The following is a 17,008-nucleotide window of genomic DNA, read 5'->3' as shown; positions in this document are numbered from 1 at the left end:
TTTCTGAAATTCTCATATTTTTTCTATGATCCAACGGATGTTGCCAATTTGATTTCTGGTTCCTCTGCCTTTTCTAAACCCACCTTGTACATCTGGGAGTTCTTGGTTCACATACTGTTGAAGCCTAGCCTGGAGAATTTTGAGCCTAGCTTGGAGAATTTTGATTTGTGGTTACCCTGATTTTCAAGTATGTTAACCCAGTACTGTATCTACATGCTTTAGACCGGTAGTCATACAGGCTCAAGCACATTCTTCAGAAAAAACTACAGAAGTTGCCTGGTTAAGAATCTGTCTACCAATGCAGGGAACATGGATTCGATCCCTGGTCTGGGAAGATCCCACATGCGGAGGGGCAACAAAGCCTACATGCCACAACTACTGAAAGCCTGTGCTCTGCAACAAGAGAAGGCACTGAAATGGGGATCCTGAGCAGCATAACTAGAGAAAGCCTGTGAACAGCAGCAAAGACCCAGCGCAGCCAAATGAATTAAGTAAAAAAAATCTACAATTTTTTATTCCCCTTCCCCACATTTTATGATTTTGATGTCCTCTTTTACATCTTCATGTTCATCTTTTTGCTGTTCTTTGGAGTTATAATTAAATTCACAAAAAATGTTTGTATTCTGTAGCTTCCCCCACTACCTGCACCACGTGGCTTTAGGGATCTTGGTTAGTGGAAACACTGAGTCCTAACCACTGGACCACCAGGGAATTCCCTGTACTCGCTTATTTAAGTGATTTACTTTCCAATTGTTATTTTCTCTTACAGATTCTTGCTGCTTTTCTGTTTCGAGAAGACCTTTCAATATTTCTTTTAGGATTGGTTTAGTATTGCTGTAGTCTTTTAGTTTTTATTTCTCTGAGAAATTCTTTATCTCTCCTTCTATTTTAAATGATTATCTTGCTGAGTTGAGTATCCTAGGTTGCAGGTTTTTCCCTTTCAGGATTTTGAATATTTCTTGCCACTCTCTTTTGGCTTGCCACTTTTCTGTAGAGAAATCAGCTGATAGCCTTATGGGGGTTCCCTTATAACTAACTTGGTTTTTTTCTTACTGACTTTAGAATCCTCTCTCTAACTTTTGCCATTTTAATTATGTCTTAGTGTAGGTCTGTTTGGGTTCATCTTGTTTGGGATCCTCTGTACTTCCTGTACCTGGGTGTGTATTTTCTTCTTTAGGAAGTTTTCCACCATAATTTCTTCATATACATTTTTGATCCCCATTTCTCTTTCTTTCTGGGAACCCTGTTATGAGTAGGTAAGCTCACTTTATATAATCTGATAGGTCTCATATATTGTTTTCATTTTTCTGTCCACTATTCTGCTTGGGCAGTTTCTAGTATTCTATCTTCCAGATCATTTATTATTTTTCTGCATTATTAAAGTTGCTATTTATTGCCTTTAGCTCAGCTTTTATCTTAGCATGAGTTTTCTAATTTTAATTGCTCATCTTTATAGTTTCTAATTCCTTGTTATAGTGATCTGCACTTCTATTGGTAACCTTTCCTTCAGTATTTTTGTAACTTCTTTTTTGAACTGAAGATCTAGTAGACTGGAGAGGTTGGTTTCATTGTTTGTTCTTTCAGGGGATTTCTCTTACTCTTTTAATTGGGAGTGCTTCCTCTGCTTCTTGATTTTACTTATATTTGTCTGATTATGAATTTAGGAGAAACAGTTATTTAGTGTCATCTTGGAGGTGTTTGTCAACCTTGTGCTATACCATTTAGAGAATGAAACACACATACACACAAAGCCACCTCATCATATAAGGATGGAGATTTAAATTTCAAAAGATCCATCTATATAAAATAGATAACTGACAAGGACCTACTCTGTAACACAGGGGACTATACTCAATATTTTGTAATAACCTATAATGGAAGAGAATGTAAAATATATATATATATATTTCAATAAAAATTTAAAATAAATAATACTAAGAAAAGATCCAAAGATCCTATAATCTTATAGGGCAGTCTTTTATTTTTCATTTACTTATTTTTATAATTTTATTTATTTATTTTTGGCTGTGCTGGGTCTTTGTTGCTACAGAGGCTCTCCTCTGGTTGCGGTGCACAGCTTCTCTTGTTACAGAGCACAGGCCCTAGAATGCACGGGCTTCCGTACTTGTGGTGCACGGATTTAGTTGCCTCATGGCATGTGGGATCTTCCAGACCAGGGATCGAACCTGAGTCTTCTACATGGACAGGCAGATTCTTTACCACTGAGCCACCAGGGAAGCTTATAAGGCAGTCTTTTAAATGAGACTCCAATGTTATGAAAATCTTACTGTGTTGTCCCTATTTCTCTCATTTTTCCTTAATTTGACCAGACAAATGCTCAGAATATGAGATTTGGGGACCAGTCCAGGGTTTAGGGCTTCCCTGGTAGCTCAGATGGTAAAGAATCCACCTGCAGTGTGGGAGACCTGGGTTCAATCCCTGGGTGGGGAAGATCCCCTGGAGAGGGAAATGACAACCCACTCCAGTATTCTTGTCTGGAGAATTTCATGGACAGAGGAGCCTGGCAGGCTGTAGTCCATGTAGTCGCAAAGAGTTGGACACAATTGAGTGACTAAACATTTTCACTAGGGTTTAGAAACTTATTCACTGATCCCCTACCAGGGCCCCTGGAATCTTCTCATCTGGTTATCTTGTTTCCTTCTTCAATTAGTATTCCCAATTTGGTTTTTAAGCTTATTTATTTATTTATTTTCATTTTATTGCCCTGGAGGAGGGCACGGCAACCCACTCCAATATTCTTGCCTGGGAAATCCCATGGACAGAGAAGCCTGGTGGGTTACAGTCCGTGGGCTTGCAAAGAGCCGGACATGACTGAAGTCCATCAGTCCATGGGGTTGCAAAGAGTCAGACATGACTTAGCGACTGAACAACAACTTCATATATATTTATATGAAGTTCATTTATAAACATTTATATGATTAAAAAATCATATATAAACTTCATTTATATATATGTTTCCCGGGTGGCGCTAGTGGTAAAGAACTCGCCTGCCAATGCAGATGCAGATGAGAGTTTGATTCCTGGGTCAGGAAGATCCCCTGGAGGGAGGGCACGGCAACCCACTCCAGTATTCTTGCTTGGAAAATCTCATGGACAGAGGAGCCTGGTGGGCTACAGTCCATGGGCTTGCAAAGAGCCGGACATGACTGAAGCAACTGAGCACAGCACAGCACACAGCTTTATAATGTTGTGTTAGTTTCAGGTATATAGTGAAATGGTTCAGTTGTACATGTATATAATATATATATGTATTCCTTTTCAGATTCTTTTCCCATATAGGTTATTACAGAATATTGAGTAGAGTTCCTTGTGCTCTGTAGTAGGTCCTTGTTGGTTATCTGTTTTATATATAGTAGTGTGTATATGTTAATCCCAGTCTCCTAATTGATGCCATGTTTCCCCTTTGGTTAACCATAAACTTATTTTTGAAGTCTGTAAGTCTGTTTCTGTTTTGTAAATAAGTTCATTTGTATCTTTTTTCTTAGATTCCATATAAGTGATATTATATTTGTCTTTATCTGACTTAGTATGAGAATCTCTAGGTCCATCCATGTTGCTGCAAATTGGCATTAGTTTGTTCATTTTTTTGTAGCTGAATAATATTCTATTGTATATATGTACTATGTCTTTTTTTGTGGGGAGGGCTGCTCCCTTAGCAGTGAGAATGTGTTGTCCTAACCACTTGACCGCCAGGGAATTCCCTGTACCATGTCTTTTTTTTTTTTTAAATCAATTCCTATGTTGATGGATAGCCAAGTTGCTTCCATATCTTGACATTTATTGTAAATAGTGCTGTTATGAACATTGGGGTGCATGTATCTTTTCAGATTAGTTTTTTCTAGATATTTACCCAGGTGTGTGATTGCTGGATCATATGGTAGTTCTTTTTTTTTTTTTTTTAATTTTATTTATTTATTTTTTTGCTGTGCTTGATCCTCATTGCTGTGCAGGCTTTTCTCTAGTCACGGTGAGCTGGGGTTACTCTCCAGTTGCAGTACACAGCCTTTTCATTGCCGTGGCTTCTCTTGTTGCTGAGCACAGGCACTAGGGTGTGAGGTCTTCAGTACTTGTGGCACGAGGGTTCAGTAATTGTGGGTCTTGGGCTCTAGAGCACAGGCTCCATAGCTGTGGTGCACGGGCTTAGTTGCTTCTTGGAATGTGGTGTCTTCCCAGATCAGGGATCAAACCTATGTCTCCTGCATTGGCAGGACGATGCTTTACCACTGAGCCACCAGGGATGGCGCCGGTAGTTCTATTTTTAGTTTTTAAAGGAACCTCCATAGTGTTCTCTATAGTAGCTTTGCCAATTTACATTCCCACCAACAGTGTTGGAGAGTTCCCTTTTCTCCACACCCTCTCCAGCATTTATTGTTTGTAGATTTTTAAAGGATGGTCATTCTGATTGGTTTGAGGTGATACCCCATTACAGTTTTGATTCACGTTTCTCCAATAATTAGTGATGTTAAGCAACTTTTCATGTGTATATTGGCCATCTATATGTCTTCTTGGGAGAAATGTCTATTTAGATTGCCCACTTTTGGGGGTTTTTTTTATATAGAGTTGCATGTTGCTATTTGTCTATATTGGAGATTAATCCCTTGTCAGTTGCTTCATTTACAAATATTTTCTCTCATTTTGTGGGTTGTGTTTTAATTTTTTAAGATTTTCTTTGTTGTGCAAAAGCTTTTAAGTTCAATTAGGTCCCATTTGTTTATTTTCATTACTGTTAGAGGTGGATTCAAAAAGATATTCCTGTGATTTATGTCACAAAGTGTTGTGCCTGTGTTTGCTTCTAAGAGTTTTATAGTATCTGGTCTTACATTTAGGTCTTTAATCCATTTTGACTTTAGTTTTATATATGGTGTTAGCGAATGTTCTAATTTCATTTTTTTACATGTAACTGTCTAGTTTTTCTAGCACCATTTATTGAAGAGACTGTCTTTCCTCCTTTGTATATTCTTGCCTCCTTTGTCATAGATTGACCATGGGTTCATGGGTGTATTTCTGGGCTTTCTATCCTGCTCTGTTGATCTATATTTCTGCTTTTGTTTCAGTACCATAGTCTTTTGATTACTGTAGCTTTGTAATATAGCCTGAAGTCAAGGAGCCTGATTCCTCCAGCTCCATTTTTCTTTCTTAGGATTTCTTCAGCTATTCAAGGTCTTTTGTGTTTCCATACAAATTAAAAAATGTTTTGTTCTCAGTTCAGTTCAGTCGCTCAGTCGTGTCCGACTCTTTGCGACCTCATGAACCGCAGCATGCCAGGCCTCCCTGTCCATCACCAACTCCTGGAGTCCACCCAAACCCATGTCCATTGAGTCGGTGATGCCATCCTCTGTCATCCCCTTCTCCTCCTGCCCTCAATCTTTCCCAACATCAGTGTCTTTTCAAATGAGTCAGCTCTTTGCATCAGGTGGCCAAAGTATTGGAGTTTCAGCTTCAACATCCGTCCTACCAATGAACACCCAGGACTAATCTCCTTTAGGATGGACTGGCTGGATCTCCTTGCAGTCCAGGGGACTCTCAAGAGTCTTTTCCAACACTACAGTTCAAAAGCATCAATTCTTCAGCGCTCAGCTTTCTTTATAGTTCAACTTTCACATCCATACATGACCACTGGAAAAACCATAGCCTTGACTAGATGGACATTTGTTGACAAGGTAATGTCTGCTTTTTAATATGCTGTCTAGGTTGGTCATAACTGTCCTTCCAAGGAGTAAGCGTCTTTTCATTTCATGGCTGCAGTCACCATCTGCAGTGATTTTGGAGCCCAGAAAAATAAAGTCAGCCACTGTTTCCCCATCTATTTGCCATGAAGTGATGGGACCGGATATCATGATCTTAGTTTTGTTCTAGTTCTGTGAAAAATGCCATTGGTAATTTGATAGAGATTGCATTGAATCTGTACATTGCCTTGGTATTTCCAGTTTACTCTTTTTTTCAAATTGAAGTATGGATGATTTCTAGTTTGCTTAAAAAAACTGTATTGAGGAATAATTGCCAAATATAATTGTATGTATTTAAAGTGTACAACGGAGGACTTTCCTGGCAGTCCAGTGGTTAGACTCTGCACTTCCACTGCAGGAGGCATATGTTCCATTCCTTGGTCTAGGAACTAAGATCCTGCAAGCCATGCGATGCAGCCAAAAGTTAAAAATAAAAATAGAATAAAGTGTACAATGTGATTTATTGACATGCATACACATAGAATGATTACCAAGATCAAGATAATTAACACACCCATCACCTGACATAGTTAACATAGTTAACTCTGTGTGTGTGTGTGTGTGTGTGTGTGTGTGTGGAGAGAATGCTTATGATCTATTCTTGCCAATTTTCAAGTATCAAATACCTTTTTATTAACTACCGTCAGCATGCTATTCATTACAGCCTCAGAACTTATTCTTCTTATAGATGCAAATTTGTACCATTTGACCTACAGCACCCCATGCTAATTAGAAAGCATACTGCTCAAATCAGAACCTCTGATAGCTTCTAGAAGTGTATTAGTGGTGAGCAACCTTTATCCGCTCCCCCCAACCTCCCGCAGCCTTCCTCAAGAGACAATTTCAGGGAAAGAAAATGATGCTTATAGGCTGCCTGTATTTGCATTGCAAATGAAAATAGCTTTGACTCCTGTGGGGGAAATATGTGTTTTCTTCCAGGGGAGCTTGCCTGTGCAATCGAGTAGATTTATTCTAATGAGCAACCGATGCCATTTGCCAGTTACTAAAATGTTAATATCGGCAGAATTGAAAACTAGTCACATAGAGGCAGTTTTCTAATTTTTTATCCTAAAATTAGTTGACAGGCTGAAGGTGGAGATAAATAGAAGAGCATAAAACCATTTATTACAAGCAGTAGGCTTCATCTCGCTCTCTTTGATACATCAGACTTGTTTTGATGCACTACAGGAAACCAGCTTATTAAGAATTCTGCTTGTTGGTAATACATTGCAAACTGTACATTTCAGTCAGAACTCAAATGGTTTCCAAGGTGCAGTCATAAAGGCCAGTGCTCAAAATAGCTGCTGCCCCCAGGGAGTGAGGGCTTCCTAAGAGGCCCTTAAGGGAGCCCAGAGCGAATTTACTGGAATCGCTGGTAAATTGGAGGCTTTAAATCGCTGGTAAATTTGGAGGCTTTAAAAAAATATTACAAATATAAGTCCTTATGTGTTACCAGGCAGATTTTGACACACAGGTCCTAACTCAAAGTACTATGTGATTGACACTTGTATTTACTAAATCATTCGCGTCCTAGTTGATTAAAACTATGATAACAAAGAATTTGATTCCTTTGATGCTGAGGCCGCTGAGTTAACATCTGGAGTCGAAGTGCCCAGATTGGAACCCCTGAGAAAGCACTGTTATCTATTTAGCCATCACTCTGTTCTGGCCACTAGTACAGAGGGACTTACAGAAAGGACCAGGGGAGGGTAAGGTGGTTAGCAAGATGGCACATACGGGAACTTACTAATGATACGCAAAGGAGGACCAGACATAGGGTACAAAACTTGGAGAAATCACACGATCCGGGAGACGCTTCAAAATTCACTTCCTTATGTTCGTTGTTTTAGGCGAGAATGTTCCTTACATTCTTACTAAATATATTGTCTGCCAGGCCTTAATTCTCAAATTGGTTTTCATTGTTAAAAAATGACGTAGAAAATGCTGAGTGGCATTCTCTCCGAAGTCTGCAGCATTGCAGAGCCCGTTTATTAGAAGCCATGAAAGCTACAGAAGTTCTCGTCTTATTTTCTGCATTTCTAGTTTTATGCAATTTCATTCGATTTTTCTGCTTTGGTAATAAATTTAGAAAGGAGAAGGAAAAGAACACAATTACATGTAAAATATCATGTATGAAACGAGTTGCCAGTCCAGGTTCGATGCAGGATACTGGATGCTTGGGACTGGTGCACTGGGACGACCCAGAGGGATGGAATGGGGAGGGGGGAGGGAGGAGGGAGGAGGGTTCAGGATGGGGAACACATGTATACCTGTGGCGGATTCTTTTTGATATTTGGCAAAACTAATACAGTTATGTAAAGTTTAAAAATAAAATAAAATTAAAAAAAAAAAAAAAAAAAGAACACAATTACAAATACAACACTTACGGACTTTCCTGGTGGTCTGCTGGTTAAGAATCTGCCTGCCAATGCAGGGGACACAGGTTCGGTCATTGGTCTGATCCCACATGCCACGGAGCGACTAAGCCCAAGCGCCACAACTACTGAAGCTCAGTGCCCTAGAGGCTGTGTTCCACAGCCGGAGAAGGCTGCATGCTGCAACTAGAGAGTGGTCCCCACTCAGCAACAAAGACCCAGCACAGGCAAAAATGAAAACATTAAAAATAGATATATAACACTTCTTACCATTTGAAAGTGAAAGTCACTCAGTCGTGTCTGATTCTTTGTGACCCCATGGGCTGTACAGTCCATGGAATTCTCCAGGCCAGAATACTGGAGTGGGCAGCTGTTCTCTTCTACAGGGATTTTCCCTGTATTTTCCAGGGATGGAACCCAGGTCTCCCTCATTGCAGGCGGATTCAGTTACAATTTGCTCGCCAATAATTAATGATAGCTTTAGTCCCTGCAGTACAGCTTTTCTAATTGAAACACATTTGATGTGCAACATTGTACAAATTTAAAACTCAATTTTTCCTTTGTTTCCTTTGAAGATAGTGTGACTCCTTTCTGGACAAAAACATCTTCAATATTCTCTCCTCTGGGAATGTAACATTAATCACAGGGTGGGGGGTAGAACTGATCAACAGATAGTATCAGGCACAGTCAGGAAGAGGAGAAGGGGCGACAGCGGATGAGATGGTTGGATGGCATCATTGACTCAATGGACATGAGTTTGAGCGAACTCAGGGAGAGATTGAAGGACAGGAAAGCCTGACGTGCTGCAGTCCATGGGGTCGCAAAGAGTTGGACACGACTTGGTGACTGAACAATAACAACAGGAAATGCTAGCTATCGCTTCAAAGAGATAAAACCATGTATTTTGGTCCCCAGTCCCACAGATGAAACATTTCATTATTAAATGCTGATGGAGTCCAGTCAAGTCACGACGCAGGAGCCCCAGCCATCAGCACCACCCATAACTGTGGGGTAGTTTTACAAAGCTACCTCCTGTTTGCTTTATTCATTTGACCAATAGTTTAATACAAAGAAAACTATTTCTCATTTTTCTCTGAGCAACCCCAGAAAAAGTCATTTAAGCTTTTTGAGCTGAAATTTCTTCCCGTGCATGATAACTCATATGATGCTGAGGATTAAGGCTGTCCTGCTTTCTGAGAATGAAATAATCCAATCTTTTCATGTTGTCCTATTCTGTAGAAAAAAGCCAACAAATATAATGTGATCTCGTGATATCACTTAGCACATCAATAAGGAAAAATCCCCACTGGGTTTTTCCAAAGCGAACACAGAGGAAAGCTAACCGCTATTGGTCATTTATGAATATCATCCCCCAAGCATTACCAGGAATCACTTGAACTACATGGGCCAATGTTCCAGAAGATCCTTTGTGCTAATTTCGGCAACAAAGCCAAATTTAAACAGAAAAGTACCCCCTCAACGTTGCCACACCCCTACATTTTCTTGCTTTTCTTTCAAAAGGAGGGGCACCTGAGCAACACCAGAGCACACTACATTTCTTTCTCTGAAGCAAATCACACGTTTCCAAAACATCTTGGCTAAAAATAAATTAAGTTGTGTTTCTTTCTGAGATGGAAATTGCTTTTGGCTGCTCACCCAGCCATACTTTTCTGCTAAACTCTGGGCTTTGTTTTTGATTTTCATGAAAGCAGGTTTGTAAACACCAGAGGCAAAATGCAGCAACTAGAACAGATGGCTAAATTGCTACTTCATTTGTCATTATCGGTTTGGGGAATACTGCAGAGTCAGGCTGCTGGGCTGACAGGCGTTCAGCTAGAGGAATTGTTTTGGGCAGAATCAAAGCCCCTTGTTGCAAAGCTGGGGCTCAGTATTTTCCTTTCCTGAAAGGAGCAGGTGACAAAGAAACCATTCTCTTCTTGCCCATGGGGCTTTTCCCCCAGGTGAAGAAAAATGAGGTGGCTAGAAATCTTGTCTTTTCAAATGAGGGAAGGCAATGTTGATGAAAATAATCAATAAACAGTCTATAATAGGAATAGGAAAGAGTTTTATTTGAGCCAAACTGAAGATTATAGCGTGAGAGACAGCCTCTCAGATGACTCTGAGAAAGTGCTCTAGAGAAGCTTGGTTTTCAGCGCAGTTATATTAATATAGCTCATCAGAATGAAGAACATTAAACAAGTCAGGGATACATTCCTGCAGGGTCTGAAAAAACAGATCAGCACATACAGAGCGAGTCAGTATGGCCTTGGCATCTGAGAAGGGAGTCTTATCATTGAAGGAGTACCACCATTGGTGTCCCAGGAAGGGGAGCCTTTAATCTTTATATTATTATTATGATTATCTTTCTTAATTTTTACTTTTTGTCTGCCACACAGCATGTGGGATCTTGGTTCCCCTACCAGGGATCGAACCCGGGCCCCCTGCATTGGAAGCATGGAGTCTTAACCATTGGACATCCCAGGAAGTCCATAATCTTTATTTTTTTGGGACCTAGAAATTAGGGTCCTTTAAAAAGCTCCCCAGATGTTTCTCATTCAGCCAGTCCAGTGTTGGCCCTTAGACCAGCTTTGAAGCACCACTACCTTGCAAAGGTCATTCAGTTGATACTTATAAGTATTATAATACTTACATGCGTGTGTTAGGTGTTTTCAGCTGTGTCCAACTCTTTGTGACCCTATGGACTGTAGCCCACCAGGCCCCTCTGTTCATAGGGTTCTCCAGGCAAGAATACTGGAGTGGGTTTGCTTGCCCTCCTCCAGGGGATCTTCTGACCCAGGGATCAAACGTGCATCTCTTAGGTCTCCTGCATTGGCAGGAAGGTTCTTTACCGCTAGCGCCACCTGGGAAACCCACAATATTTATAATCCTATGTATAACCCCAAATCGTGTTAACTTACGCTACGGGGTGGTTGTTTTTTAGTGTGTATCTATCATTGGGTCCTTTTAATCTAACTGTAATAACCTAAATTGTTGGTCTTGCTGGAGTGCACAAAAAGGTCTCTTTTTAGTCTCTTTGTGAAAACTAGGTCAAAACTCATTTGACGACACATAGATAGATCCTTGTGCAGTTTTAAAGCCAAACTTTTAAATTTTAATAGGTTAGATTTTAGATTACAACATGGTCTATAAATGGCCTTTCAATATACATGAAATTTCCTTTTCAATCTGGAACTTTAATTCTGCCAGGTTTAGGGCAGTTCAGCTTGACAATAGCATCTTTTCCCCAGTATGATTGGATATTATAGAATTGTATACAAAATTTCTTTTGCTTGTCCTCGTGTTTAGCTTTCAGTTTCTTTTCCCAGGCTCACTCAGAAATTTTTTAGTTTTATTTTATTAATTAATTTTTATTTATTTATCTTTTGGCTGCAGATAGTGAGACCTTAGTTCCCTGACTAGGGATCGAACCCAGGCCTTCAGCCATGGAAGCATGGAATTCTGACCACTGGACCACTAGGGAATTCTGCCATGTTCACTCAAAATGATTGTTTTAAAGGTAATGAGTTTAAGTCCACATATGTGGACTTACATTTACATGTGCACAAAGTAACTCGTTGACACTTTTGCCCCAGTGGCACACGTGACATCCCTCCCTTTCGCTCAGTCTGTGCTCAGCGGCTCAGTCATGTCTGACTTTTGTGACCCTGTGGACTGTAGCCCGCCAGGCTCCTCTGTCCAGGGGGACTCTCCAGGCAAGAATACTGGAGTGGGTTGCCGTTTTCTCTTCCAGGGGATCTTCCCTAAACAAGGATCGAACCCAAGTCTCTTGCGTCTCCTTCATTGGCAGGCAGATTCTTCACTACGCCACCTTCACCACTACCCCCATTCTCCATGAGCAACAAAACAAGGAAGTGAAATTAAATAGCTCTCTTTGCTATTTGGCAGCAGCTTGGTCAAGGTGGCTAAACCTAATAAATCAAAACCAGGACAATTCTATGTGTGGCTTGCTAGCAAGCATATTTTATGGTTTGTTTTCCTCACAACAGCTAAGACTAGGCTGGGTTTTTCTCTTTTCTTTAAAAAATTTAAGATTGATCCTCTAACAGGTGAGAAGCACTTCCATGTTTGAAGGGCCTCCAGCCTTGGCTGTCCAGAATGTGTTTGGGACTGTGAGTGTGAGGCTGGCCCGCTTTGGGCTGGGCAGGTTCTTAGCCCAACCTTGCAGGGATCATCGTGTATTTCTTCGGCACCTGTCATGATTGTGTCCTACATCCATATTCCTGGGATACCTGTCATGTGTCCAACAACATCTTACATACATTTCAGTAGGTAGCGAAAACTGAGAAGATTCCCTTCTTCTCAGTGTAAAATTCTCCTATTCTCTGACTTGTTTGCAACCTCACTGGTGTGGACAGACTTATTATAAGAGCAGAACTGGAGACCTAGTGACCAGCTGTGCTCATGTGAGGTGTCCCTGCTCATTTTGTCTGGCTCCAGACCTTTCCTAGGGGCCACTGCAGCCCTTGCTGGTTCCTTGATTTCATAACATTGGAAAAAGGAAAGCAAGTTCAAGTCTACAGGAACATTAGAACAGCAGCGAGTTTTTGTTTGTTTGACTGTACCGTGTGGCATGTGGGATCTTAGTTCCCCTGCAGTAGATGTGCAGTCTTAACCATTGGACCATCAGGGAAGTCCCTCGATCATTTTCAGTGCAAACTAATTCAAGCAAATACAAAGAAATAAGGGCTTCCCAGGTGGCGCTAGTGGTAAGGAACCTGCCTGCCAATGCAGGAGATCTAAGAGATGCGGGTTTGATCCCTGGGTTGGGAAGAGCCCCTGGAGGAGGGCATGGCAGCCCACTCCAGTTTTCTTGCCTGGAGAATCACCATGGACGGGGGGCCTGGCGGGCTACAGTCCATGGGGTCACAAAGAGTCAAACAGGACTGAAGTGACTTAGCAGGCAGTCACAAAGAAAGTGGCCAGAGTTGGACAACATAATATTCCTTAAATGTGTATATGTTCAAAATCTGAATATTAAAGGAAAAGTAAATATAAACAAGCAACTCAAAAGCCAACAATGTAAACAAACCACTTTGGGCTGTGTCCACCTATCCAGGTAACCAAGCTCAACATAGGATTTTATTTACAGGAATCCTAAACTTAGTTTTTCGATTTTAATTCAAAACTGAAAGGTTTGACTGGTTGCCTTTCTTTAAACTTGAAGGTTGCAATGACTATAAAGAAAGCTGGCTTTTCTTATAAAAGGCACAAGCAAGTACATCTGAAAACCCCAGCAAGGACATGCTGACCCTAGCATTTCTCTGGAGAGAATGAAAATGACTTTATACTCAGGATTAATGACTGCATTTGATGACCAGAGACCACAGCTTATGAGGGATATAAGGCTTATCAAAGTATAAGGTTTTTCAACACTCACTACATTCTACTCTGGCCTGCACTCCTTCCAAAACAGTATATTGGAAGCTTTTCCCTGTAAGAATGGAGTGTCTGCTAATCTCAGTGTAAGAAGCCTACTTCAAGTGTCTGATGCTGAGTGGATCAGTGCTAAACAAAAACCCAACATCTGATTCATCTACCACTTATATTACTAGTTACAGGTAACTAATCCAAGCTTCAGTAAATTAGAAAGGCCAATCTGTTCATATTTTACTGCAAATTGAAGTTTTTTTTTTTTTTTAATGGATTTGGCTGTGCTGGGTCTCTTGCTCCGCGGGCTTTGTTCTAGTTGCCGCGAGTGGGGGCTACTCTCTATTGCGGTGTGTGGGGCTCTCATCGTGCTGGCTTCTCTTCTCGTTGAGGAGTAGGGGCTCTAGAGCACAGGTTCAGTAGTTGTGCCGCATGGACTTTTTTTGGTCTCCAGGCATGTGGAATCTTCCTGGACCAGGGATCAAACCCATGTCTGCTACACAGGCAGGCAGGTTCTCTTACCAGTGAGCCACCAGGGAAGCCCGCCAATCTCAATTTTTGGTTTTTGGCTTTTAATTAAAAATCTCAACCTTGGGGCAATAGAGAAGGCTAACTACAACCCAAGAGCTTGGGATTTAAATCTGACTCAGTAACTTTAGCTTTTAAATCTCTGTAGTGTAATACATTCATGGTCTTAGCCTCTGACCTAGTCAGACTTCCTAAGGAAGATATGGTTAACAGCCTTGTAGGAATCCACATTAGGCCCATTTTGCTAAGAAAGGATTTATACTAAGTACTTAAGACATTCTGAAAGTAGATGACTGGAAGAACTAGACTACTGATGAATAGTTTCAGTAGTAATAACCTTCTAGATTTTTGACTTTAAACACGCAGCCTGAAAAAGCTGTTTCCCTATTCACCCAACAGAACACACTAATTTACATCAAGAACCCTTCAGGGGCACATCCTATACATAGAGACCTTTAGGAAAAGGATTACAAAGGGTTAACCTATATTTCCTTGGTGCCCTGAGACTCTATTCCTTGCGCATAGTAAGACATTGCCAGCCTTCACAATGTTAACACTTTCTTCTCAGTCCCACTTAAGAGCACCAGATTATCTACTTCTGGATTCCAAAGAAGATGCACCCAGTGTTTTAATGGGTGGGAAAGAACTAGATGGCAACTCAAAGAATACACATCAAATCCTCATGTGAGCCCCCCGCCCCCAGGACTTGCGGAAAAACATTCCAGTGTCCAAAGCATCTGTTTTGAATAGTTTTACATCTATACAATTGAAAAGAAATAGGAAATGAGTAGACTTCAATTTTGTAGGGTGGTCCCCACTGGGCTCCCTCTGGGGCAGGAGGTGGTGAAGGGAAGGTGAGGCTGGGGCAGCTGGTGTTTGAACTGTCATTTACGTGAAAAAAGCCCACCACAATGAAAAACTATTTTTAGATAAATGCTGATGGAGCAAAATGAGACGACCTTCTGTTTTCAGATGACAACTAAAAGCATTCCCATTTTACTCTTGAGCTGTGTACATTTCAGTGGAATGTCTTTAAAAATCAACTGATTTTATGTGGGTCTGTAATTTGTTTTGTGGAGAAAAGTTTTTAGTATAGTTTAAGAACATTTCCCTTGAGAATTTAGGTCCTAAAGCAAATGAATTATTAATAAAGCCTTTGCTATCACCCTAACTTTAAACTTTGAGGTAGAAATACTATCCATTTTCTACCTACCTGTAAATCATCAGATTATAATGAAGCAGTTCAAAATATTGGTGGCCATATACATTTTCATTGTTAGATGTGTTCATGTGTCTAAAAATACTTAAAAGTCAAACGGCTTAATCCAACTAGTTTTCCAAACTGCAGAATACTAGATTTATTCATCTTCTGGTTCTCTTTTTTAAAAAACAAAGTTTGATGAAAATTAGGGCTATGTCTTTCTTTAGCAGTAATGCTTGCAGTAACTCAACTTAAGGGGAAGTACCAACAGGTTTCTATGAAAGTCATATTTCTTTGGAACATGGCAACAAAGAATTGCTTTTCAGATACTAGAAAGCAGAGCAGATGGAATTTGTTAGACAACTGAATTTTAACTTCTATTAACACATCATGAGAAACGCTGGGCTGGAAAAAGCACAAGCTGGAAATCATGATTGACGGGAGAAATATCAATAACCTCAGATATGCAGATGACACCACCCTTATGGCAGAAAGTGAAGAGGAACTAAAATGCCTCCTGATGAAAGTTAAAGAGGAGAGTGAAAAGTTGGCTTAAAGCTCAACATTCAGAAAATTAAGATCATGGCATCTGGTCCCATCACTTCATGGCAAATAGATGGGCAAACAGTGGAAACAGTGTCAGACTTTATTTTTCTGGGCTCCAAAATCACTGCAGATGGTGATTGCAGCCATGAAATAAAAAGACACTCCTTGGAAGGAAAGTTATGACCAATCTACACAGCATATTAAAAAAGCAGAGACATTACTTTGCCAACAAAGGTCCGTCTAGTCAAGGCTATGGTTTTTCCTGTGGTCATGTATGGATGTGAGAATTGGACTGTGAAGAAAGCTGAGCGCCAAAGAATTGATGCTTTTGAACTGTGGCGTTGGAGAAGACTCTTGAGAGAGTCCCTTGGACTGCAAGGAGATCCAAACAGTCCATCCTAAAGGAGATCAGTCCTGGGTGTTCATTGGAAGGACTGATGCTGAAGCTGAAACTCCAATACTTTGGCCACCTCATGCGAAGAGTTGACTCATTGGAAAAGGCTCTGATGCTGGGAGGGATTGGGGGCAGGAGGAGAAGGGGACGACAGAGGATGAAATGGCTGGATGGCATCACCAACTCGATGGACGTGAGTCTGAGTGAACTCCGGGAGTTGGTGATGGACAGGGAGGCCTGGCGTGCTGCGATTCATGGGGTCGCAGAGAGTCGGACACAACTGAACACCCCTCAAATATGTGACCTGCTTTATTGCTGATTTAAATGAACTTTAAAAACCAAGTGTTTGACCAATCTTGCTTTTAGAATGAAGGGTTGTCAACAGACCACAATCTCGTTTGAAAGGCTTAGATGTGAAGATACAAATTAAGGGCTGCATCCCTCTACTTATGAACATTTTCCTTTTAAAGTTCCCTTCAGATCAATTACACCTCTAATTTACCTTCCATTTAGAAAATTTATTTTAATAAATAAAAGGGGAAACCGAAATTTAATTTATAAAGTTTTATTTTTGTATATGTGCTAAATCTTAGGAACTGTGGACAATCTTCAGTCTGTTGGCTTGTAAAAGGCTGAGAAGTATGTGATCTGGGTGGTGAGATTTCCTTTTAGGAATCTGGATTTCAAAATGCAAAAAAATTTTTTCACTCATTTGCAAGTTTAAAACATGGTGCACCTTTCCCCCTTTTTTCTTAGACCTATAAATTCGGAGGAAAAGTGCTACATTTCTGCAGACGTAAAATAATCTAAAATAATCGTAAATACAATC

This window comes from Bubalus bubalis, chromosome X (genome assembly GCF_019923935.1).
Source record: "Bubalus bubalis isolate 160015118507 breed Murrah chromosome X, NDDB_SH_1, whole genome shotgun sequence".
Lineage (NCBI taxonomy): Eukaryota > Metazoa > Chordata > Mammalia > Artiodactyla > Bovidae > Bubalus > Bubalus bubalis.
This window is presented reverse-complemented; position numbering follows the sequence as displayed.